We start from the raw sequence: 10,182 nt of genomic DNA on the forward strand, positions 1-10,182 counted from the left end.
AGGACATGTAGAATTAGTGGGGAGAATGTATTAGAGGCACTGGGTTCCACCAGTGAGAGCACAGACAACAACAACACAACAACAAAGTCAACCCAAGAGCCCCCAGGAGAGGGGTGGCAGCAGAACCGGGGTGTTCTGTGCAGGGACACTTTTGCTCACTTCCCACTGCCCTTGGAGGCACTGACAGTTGTGACCCTGACCTCAGCAGCCAGCCCTTGGCCACGCTCAAAGCAGCTTACATTGCCCTCTCACTCAGACATCTTACCCTGCCCAAGCACACAAGTGCTGCTGTATCCTGCTGCTTGTTCTACTCTCCCCATCCGGTGTCTGCTCAAGTTCCTCTGGGAATTTCATCCAAAATAAATGTTCTCTCCCAAGCAAAGTTAGCAAAAACATTTGCTCCTTGTGTGAGCTCTCAGTAACTTGTCTGCTTTGGAGCCAACACAGATACAGCACAAAAGACACCCGGTTGACAGGGTCCAGTGGAGCAACTTTATGGCAACAGACAAAGAATTCCCAGCCTGGTTTTCAAACCTTGGGAGTCTGGTGTTCAGGAGTGGCTTGTGTTCTCACAGTAACAGCCTGATGGCTGTCAGACCCCTGGCCCTCCCCACAGAGCTGCAAGGATGCACTGGAGGTTACTCTCAGTGTGGCAACACAATCTGCTCCTTAAGCAAAATCTGCAAAAAACAGCTCTTGTAGTCCCAACCAAGCTACCACTTACTATTTTGCAGACAATTATTTAAAAAAAAAAAATCCACGTAGATTGACCAGTTTAAGTAACAACAATCTCATTAAAGCCACAGAACAGGTCAACTACAGGCCTTTACTCTAAAGCAGGAAAGCTCAGCAGGAGTTCCCACTGAAACCCACAGAAAAAAAAATAAATGTGTGTTTACCACAGTCAAAAAAAACCCTTCTTAACCTCATATTCAAAAATTAATTTGAATAAGTTTTGTTGGAACAGAATAAAAATAATCAATCTACGGCTAAAGCCTAATACAGGAATTTCCAGTCTGGATGGTTGGTCTGTCAGAGGCATATGTTATTTGGAACAAGATTGGAGTAACTGCCTAACAACACCCATCTCAACCACAGGCGTGCTCGTCCCAGCCATCTACAACAATGTAAAAACCAAAGTTCCCCCCTGAGGACTCAAAAAAATCCCCAGCAACCAAGTCCCAAAGTGCCTGAACTCCCAGCGAAGTAAAAATAACACAAACGAGGCTGGTCTGGGTCTTAAGGCTCTGGTCTTTGTTGGCTGTTAAAAGGCAAGCCTGGTGGATGTAAGATGATATTCAGATCATTTCTAACCTTCTACCAACATGTTCTTCCCTTTCTTCCCCACAGCTTTTTGTCTCCTCGGCTCCAGCCTCCGCTGCAGGAACTCTGCCAGTGACGTCAGGGCAGGAAGAGCAGGCCTGTTCTCAGTAACCTGAGCCACTCTGCTGCTTTGGAACCTTCTCTGAGAGCCTGGCATTACCCACAGTTTGGCCAGAGGTTAAACAGGACCCCTTTTTCTTACATCCATGTAAAACAGGCTAGGTCAGGGGGCTGCAGGAGCAGGAATTTCTTTGCACGGCACCAACACTCCCTCCCCCAGCTCACGACAGGAACAGCCTGTTTCCCTCTCCCCCCGTCCCCTGAGTCGGTGCAAAGGGAGTTTCCCGGGAATTCATTTCTCCTACAGAGCTGCAAGTCAATGTTTTTGTACATCCCATGCTCTTTAATGATGTAACTGTTCCACGAGAGCTCAGCTCCCCTGTGCCAGGCTCTCCTCTGGCAGTAGCAGAGAACCCACACACACCCTCAGCATTCAAAGGGCACAAACAACTCCAGTGGCACTTGGGGACACTTCTCACTGCTGCTACTGGTCACTGCCCAGTGCTGGGGGTGAAGAGATCACAACTGGGGAGCTACAAATCAGCGCTGGCTGTCCCACACTGAATCTCTTTGTGCCCCCAGACAGCCTGACACAGCCTGAATGCAACCACCACTCACAGAGAGGATCAACATCAACACATGGCCTTTGGGACAGGGGCTAAACAATAGCTAAACTCTGGATGGGGGTGTTATCAAAGCCTGACTTCAGGTCAAGGAAGTTGTTTGAGGGACAGACAACAAAGGAGCTGACTGCCAAAAATTTATGGGTGAGGAAGATGTGAAAGGGTTACTCTTAGCTGTGCATTTCACAATAAAATGAACTCCGCTGGTGACAGACCCTGCCAGTACCTCAGAACTCACTACAGAAAATCCTGGTGGTACCTCCTGGCACTGCAGAACCTCAGGTTCTGCACAAATGCTCTGGATGATGCCGAGCAATGACACTCTCCTGCAAAAGGCCTGGCAGAAACCGCCAAGAAAACATTCAGAAAGTTTACAAAAGGATACACTTTCCATCTTAGAAGTTTTGTAACAACCCCTTGGTCCAGGAAATAATGGCAGGTACAGCTGACAGCTCCTCTCCCTGCTCCCAAATGTGACACTTCACTCCCCTTGATTCCTGCTCCTCCCTAATCCCCTTGTTTTTTCCTTCTCAGCTTTCCACCGGGACTCTGAATCCACCACCAGCAACGAGAATCAGAAAAGCAAGGCACACCAGTGGGAAAAGCTTGTCCTACCAGCTCTAATGGCCAAGGCATTCACAAACACTGACCTCAAAGCCAAGAGATTCCCAATTCATCAGCCACCTCAGGCAACAGGATTTACACAGACCCCTCACCAGTGCTCTCAGTCCATGACCTGGTGCTCTACAGTTACACCAACAGCAACACAAGTGTGTGAAAGCTTTCCTTTGCACAGCAACACAAGCAGCTTCTCTGGTTTCTTCGGGGGAGAAAACTGTAACAGTTCAGTATTGAAACACACCCAGAAAAAGGAAATGATTGGGGCATTTCACTGTAATTCCTTTTCTCGCAGTGCCAGTGGGTCACACCTGAAATCTGGCATTGCCTGTGTTCTCCCACTTGTTCTGAAAGTGAGGAAACTTCCAGCCAGGGCACAGCTGTGCAGAACAGGCTCCCTGCTCCTGTTCCATGTTACACTCCGGTGCTGGGGATATTTGAAAGGACTCAACCACAAGTTCTCACTGTCATCCAACCTACTGTCCTCTCCTCCACCTCAGCCACTGGACAGTGCTGCCATAACCCAGCCTGGCCATTTTCAGTGAAACAGTATAACATTGCATGTGTCCAGCATCCTGTAAAACAGCACAGTAATCAGCATTCGAAATTTCCCTAAAACATTTTGAAACAGGAATTACATTCCAGCTCCATCTTACCACTTTGGCAGAGAAAACTGCTCCAAATGGAGCTTACAGAGACAAAAGATATTAAAAAAAAATCACTAGTGACTGGGGAAATCAAAAGAGATGCACAAACCCACAGAAATGATGCCATTTCCTCTGAACAGCTACACTGACCCTTTCTAGAGGGATGATTTCTGCAAATAAAAGCAGAACAATCAGCTAGTGCTAAAACAGGAAAAGCCTCAAGGAGCTTAAGGAAAACACTGGGAGCATGGAACAGAAAGGAGATGAAGAATAAACCAGAACAAACCAACCCTGCTCTGTAACTCAGAGGGCAGAGCAGCCCAAGTCGGGGCAATGTTTCTGAGAACTCCCTCCCAAGGCTGGGGAACTTCCCTGACCACCTGAGCTCTCCCTCCCTCCCACTGCCCTTACCAGGGCACCCTGGGCAGCAGGGACAGGGATCCTCAGGGCTGAGCACAGTTTGGGAGCAGCCAAGGGAGGGCAGCCCCTCTCACCTCAGCTCTGCACCGTGGGGGATCTCTGCAGGGCTCATTTGCACTCCCTGGACTGTATTATTTGTTTTGCAGTATTGCTGCAACCCTGTTGTTTTGTTTTGGTCCTTTTAAGCCCAGCATCCAACAGAACAGGCCTACAGGACTGTATTCTGTGTGCACATCCTTCTTTCCTCCAATTCCACGATCAATAATTATCAGTCTATGGACCAATTTCCACCAAACACAGGAAAACAGAGATAGCAAGCTGTGTAAGTTCCTCCACATTTTAAAAAATATTAATTTCTTAGAAAAGAGATGTTTAATTCCTCTCCCACAAGCAGTGTCCTATAAAAGGAAGACTACAGGAAAAAACAAAACTATGAGACACCAAAGAAGCCACATCAGTGAACCAGAAAAAAACAGCCTTCAAAAAAAAAACTCCACTGCTTGAAGCAGTGCTTACTCTTAGCACAATTCAGAGCTGGGTTTACTCCCTCAGCCAACACTGATGTTACAGCCTAGTGAGCCTAACTTAGTAAAAACTATTCTAGAAAACAGATCCATAGGCAGCTAAAGAAACAATGGCATTTAGACAGGGAAATCAACCTCCCTTTTGCACAGGAAAGTCATGTTCCACAAGCCCACAGGAGTTCTCTCAGAGCTGCCCCTTCAGCACACACCCATGGACAAAGCCTGCTCTAATTCCCAAGGGACATTCCACATGATTCTTCACAAAAGGCTCCTAAAGAAATGAAGCTGCCATGGCAACAATAGGCCTTGGGCAGGTTATGTAGTAAGGACAGAGGAAACAGAGAGCAAACCAAATGTCATCTCTGACAGCAGGGCAAGGCCACCAGGGAAGTCCCACAAGAACACAGGGCTTGGAGCAGCCTGGTCTAGTGGAAGGTGTCCCTGCCCAGGAGTGGAATGAGACAAGCTTTAGGGTACCTTGGAACCCAAACCTCCCTGTGGCACTGAATATGTGCTGGAGGCCAGGCTCTCACCTCTGGGAAAGGAGGAGACTGCCAACAATTTGCTGATGACACCAAGCTCCTCATGGGAAGGCTGCAAAGAGGGGAAGAACAAACACGGGCTACAGACAGCAAAGCTGGCAGAGGGAGGTCAGGAAAGGTGAGGAGTGCCCCAGGAATCCCAGGTTTACACACAGTGGTGGCTCCACACTGACACCCAGGACAGCACACGCAGCTGAGGGCTCTGCACCTCCACCTGCAGCAGCAGGGGCTCGACCTCCAGCACCAGTTTTCCCCAAAAATACTCTTGCCACTGACCTTGCATCACCTCTAGCAACTCCTTACCCTGCTGGCCTGACTCAGTTCAGTCACTGGGCAGAAAAATGCCCCTCCCAAGCAGATGGGTTTGCCAGGGAGGGAACGGTCAGGGCAGCAGCAGCACAAGCACAAAGGAAGGGGAGAGCTGTGCAGCTGTGGAGGCACACACTGACTGCCCTCTCAGCCCTGGAGGCACACACTGACTGCCCTCTCAGCCCTGGAGGCACACACTGACTGCTCTCTCAGCCCTGGAGGCACACACTGACTCCTCTCTCAGCTGTGGCAGAGCAGCTCAACCATCTTGTGCAATCCCACTGGCAGCAACAAGCTCATGTGGTCCTAATGAACAGCCCTAGGAATTAACAATGCAAAACTGGCACATTTATCATTCATTTAAGATGGAATTCATTACCCATTTCCTAATGAAGTTTCACTTGCCATTTATAAACACAAACATCCTCCTGGTCCTTGGGGATTCTAACCCTAAGAGAAGAGAGAGAAACCCTCATGTGGGGGAGAGTAAACAGATACTCAGCTTGTTATTTGATTTGTTTCAAAAAATACCAGCACATGCTATGCCCTAGTATATAAAAAAATGTATCCAAGATGAATTGTTTTGATTTTTATTATTTTATTGTAGAAAAATATTTGACATTTAGAAGCATTTCTGACACAAAGGACAATCCCTATGCAACTCTACAAAGAAATATCTTTTTCTACGAGCTGAACAATCTGTCAACACTGTTTTCAGTGCCAATATAATACAAGCCTGCTATATGGAGAGTTACAGAATACAGACTCATTAGATTTATTTATAGAATAAATAATGTATATGCTGCTGAAACCCTGCACAGCAAGGAGCACAGTTGGCTGGATGTTGCCTCGTGCTGCTTTCCAGTAAAACATTACTTTTGGGAACCACCTGAAACAACCTGCCCTTCAGCTGAGGCAGGACAGGCTTAAGAATCCAACCTCCTGCTCTTAATACCGAGATAAAAGATGAATTACTGAGTGGCTGAACTCCCACTATGCTCCTGAGTCCAACAGTGCTGAGAGGCCTGTCCCACCTAACCATGGACAGCCAAGGCCCTTCTGAGTCTTCTGAGACTGAGCCTACAAACACACCCTGGGCACGACAAGCAGCTCTGGGGACAGGGAGAGCACCACAGAGCAGTCAGGGGCCTGAAGGGATGGAAAGCCTTGTATTTGCACCACTTGTACCCAAGATGGAACTACCTCCATTTACAAATGGGCACCTTCTCCCAAAATATTCCAAAATTAAAGGAGAGTTACCAAATTTATCAAGTATATGTTGTACCTGCAGCCCAAAGCAGGACACATGTGACATTGTTTGGCCCTGATGAATCTACTGCCCAAGGCCTCCTGCCATCTCCAGAGCACTGTTACTATTTAAATAGCATTTTCCAAACTCTCAACATGCCTGTGGAGATGCTGCAGAGCTGCCCAAGCCCAGGAGCACAGTTCCTCTGGGTTCCTGGGCATTGTCCCTCGAGGGACACACAACCTGCCACGTGCTGAAATCATTGCCTACACTCAGACTTCCAACAGGACATGGCAAAAATTAGCCAGTGGCCACAAAATCCCAGCTAAGCAGAAGATTCCCCCCTGCAGCTCCTCCCCTTCAGCTCTTTTAGCCAGCTGAAGGTGGGGTTTGCCTTTAAAAATATTAGAGTGAAGCTTCACAAAACACTTGTTTTTGGAAGTGTATTTGCAGACTGAAAAGTTGCAACCAAGGGTCACAACAACGCTCTCTAAACCACTCACTTTCTAAGGGAATAAAGAAATAAGTCATTGTGTTCTGATCACATACTGAACACCCAAACCAACAAAGTTACACCAGTATGGAAAAGCAAAATACTGCATATCCCTGAAAGGCCTGCTAGAAACAGCAAAACCATCTTCTGCTGGTGAACTCAAACTCTGTAGGATTTCTTTCTTGGAGAAGAAAGAAAACCAACTCTGCTCCTTTCTATCTTTAGCCAAAGGAGCAGACACAGTGGCACTGCAGGGGAGAGATGACAATCTGCAACGGGAGCTTCAGAGCTCCGCGTGATAAATGAGAGTGACTCCAGTGAACCCCCGAAACTTTAAATAAAGCATGAAATATCGTGCAGATGCTGGTTGGCATTTTAAGTCCTGAAGCCAGTACACCAGATTTAGACAAAGCACCTCCTTATCTTGGCACCAGAGCCGGCATCACCTTCTGGGTCTGACTCCAAGCCCCAGAAGGCAGAGCCTCACCCCAACACTTGGGCACTGCAAGGTGCAGCACAGGCAGAGCCAGGTCTCACCCAGCAGTGCTGAGTCCAAAGTTAGGCTTTAATAGTTCCCAAACCACTTCAGTTCGCTGCTTTCAGTGTGTCTTGTGTTCACTACAGAAATGGTACTTTGGAATTTTCAGCAGGGTGGGCAAGTCTGTTGTGCATGGTACCAGAAAACAGATCAGAAATGTTTCAGTAAAGGCACGTTCATATCCCAGTGAAAGGATTTTTCTTAGAAAGTCATCATGATTTAGCATTTCGGCCCCACTGCATCCTTACACTTCTAGGAGCTCACTTGCCTACTAAAATGGTATTTAAGTTACTAATATTTAACCTTATATCAGGGCAAGCCTTTGCAACAGAGGGAAAGAAAGGAGAGAATCCAAAGTCACCAGCACGAACTTGAGGTACGTGTTGTTCTTTCAAATCAAAACATATTCACTTGTTGAGTTTCTGACTATCCCAAGGAACTCATTTGGTCAGTGCATCCAAATATTTAATGTTCACAAACCTTCTCAGCTATCAGAAGGTGACTGCAGCTGCAGAAGTCACATACAAGTCTACACAACACGAGGGCAGGTTATGGACAGGGACAGGAGCTGAAAAGCTCAGAGACTCCAGAGCAAAGCTCCAGTACCAGGGTTTCAGCTGCCCTCACAACTTCTGACCAGTGCATTGTGTGTGGGCATTTGGCCATAAATGCTGCCTCTCTCAGTGAGCTCATCGACTTCAGCACATTTGTAAAACATCAGGAACCACCCCAGCCCGTGGGCTGCGTACGGCCAGTGCTCTGAGCACAGGGGTGGGGACTCGCTCCTCTGAACCTCCAAACTGGCCCTAAGTGCTCATGAGCTCTGCAAAGGCACTGCTTTCACTACCCACCCCCACTGCTGCCCATCCACAGCGTGCCCATGAGAAGGAGCAACCCAGAGTATCAACTGAACACTCTCTGGTGAGCAGCCAGTAAAAATTACACCCTCTCAGATTCATCACAGCCCTACAGCCAGGCCCCTGCTCACCAGGAAATCCTGCTGCATCACGGGTTGCCTTGTCATTTCCAAACGCTCTGCACCCACCACGTGTTTCTCAGGTTTTCCATCAAAAAGTCATCACAGTTGAGTCAGAAACAAAGAATAACTTGGCTTCTAATTCTGTAAAAGTAAGAACTTCTTCGCACGGTCAGAACACCTTTCCACAGACAACCTGCACACTGCCTCATGGTCCTGTGATTTCCTCATGGATGGATGGACTGTGATGTTGAAACACTCATCAAATGTCCCTGCCATCTCACCAGACAAGGCAAAACTACTCTGGATCCAGAGGATCTGGACTAGCCCTTCTCCAACACCGCTCCTGTAATAACCAGGAGCAGTGTAATAACTGAGCAGTTGAGCAAGTCTTCAGAAGCCTGAACCCAGGCATTAATGTCACCCATTCCCCCAAACACAAGACACAATTCAAAAGCAGTTGTGTCAGTGGTGTGCCCTGAAGAAGGTTTTTTGTCCCTCAGCAACTTAATAGATGCCATCACTAGACTAACTCCGCACAGCTGCAGAATTGTGTAGAACACAACTGAAATAATCAATACTTACAAAGCAGCTCAATTTAGTTTAATTAAACTCACACTGTCTTACCAGAAGCTAAGTTTTTTGACACTGGTATTGGCAGTCACATCCCTTTAAGTTGCTCTATGGATACTACAACTATCCTCTTTCTCCCAAGTCCCTCTTGGTCCCAAGCAGTGCTCCCGCTGCCTGTTCCGTCCCAGGAGCACGGGATAAGCCGAGTGTGGCTGCCCAACATTCCCAGCTCGGGCCCGGCACCGCGTCTCCAGCACAACCTCTGCTGTGAGTCCAGCAGCTCGGGCCCCAGCCTGGCGTCCTGCCTCTGCCCGCTGCCAGCCCCGGTCAGGGGGCACTGCCTGTACCCGGCTGCTCCGGAGGCACAGCCCCGGCCCGGGACCCCGGCACCGCGGGCACCGCCTCCCCGCAGCCGCCGGGCTCAGCCGCCGTTCCCGCGCCGAGCCCGGGGCAACCCCGGGGCTGCGTGACCCGCCTGTGCGCCGGGCGGGCCGGGCGAGCCCGGGGCCGCCGCTCCGGTAACGGGATGAGCAACAGGAGCGGGGGATGCCCGTCCCGTTCCCCCGGAGCCCGGCCAGGGCTGGGGCGGCCCGGGCACTCCCGCGGGCCGGGTCCCGCTGGCGGGCCGGGTCGGGCCGTGCCAGGGCGGGCCGGGGCCGCCCCCCGGCTCCCGCAACTTTCCCTCCTCCTCCTCCTCCGCCGCCGCCCGGGGCCGGCCGGGGCCGGGGCCGCCGCCACCGAGCCCCGCGCGGCGGAAGCGCCTCCCCCGCTCCTCCCGAGCATCCCCCGCCGCCCCCGCGGGCCCGGCGCGGCCCGGCGCAGGGCGCAGGCCCGGCGGCGGGGGAGGCCGCCCGGCCCGGCCCGGCCCCGCGCCCCCGGCAGCCCCGGCGGGGACAATGAGATGGCGGCGAAGAGCGCCGCGCCCGGGGGACCCGTTGCTCCGGCAGGAGCCGCCCCGCCCCGCGCCGCCTCCTCTTCCCTCCCCTCCCCTTCTCCTCTCTCCTCGCACGGGCAGCGCCCGCTCCCGGCCCGGCCGCCGCGGAGACCGAGCGAGCGAGAGCGGCCCCGGCCCCGCTGCCCCCGCCCCTCGCGCCTCCATCTTGGATCGGCGCCTCCCGCGCGCTCCCTCCCCGCGCGCCGCGCTCACCTCGGGCCGCGCGTCGGCGGCGCCCCGGGAGCGGCCCGGGAGCGCGGCGGGAGCGGCGCTGGCGGCGGGGTCCGGCGGGCGCGGGCCGGGGCCGGGCCGGGGCGGCGGCGCTGGCGGGGCCCGTTGGGCTCAGCGGGGCC

General features: G+C 51.4%; 1 protein-coding gene across 3 annotated transcripts in view; it reads right to left on the reverse strand.

The window, feature by feature from the left end:
* The window catches only part of STAG1 (stromal antigen 1), a 163,403-nt gene extending 153,319 nt beyond the window's left edge, over positions 1–10,084 (reverse strand). For 2 of the 3 annotated variants that reach the window (XM_032698451.1, XM_032698449.1), the window contains exon 1: positions 10,043–10,084. The gene's annotated coding sequence lies outside the window, so the exon portion shown is untranslated. Of the gene's footprint in view, positions 1–8,334; positions 9,304–10,042 lie in introns of those variants that run through there. The other variant, XM_032698450.1, reaches the window with a different exon arrangement.
* Positions 10,085–10,182: the final 98 nt, after the last annotated feature.

The sequence above is a fragment of the Chiroxiphia lanceolata genome, chromosome 10 (assembly GCF_009829145.1).
Source record: "Chiroxiphia lanceolata isolate bChiLan1 chromosome 10, bChiLan1.pri, whole genome shotgun sequence".
Classification (NCBI taxonomy): domain Eukaryota; kingdom Metazoa; phylum Chordata; class Aves; order Passeriformes; family Pipridae; genus Chiroxiphia; species Chiroxiphia lanceolata.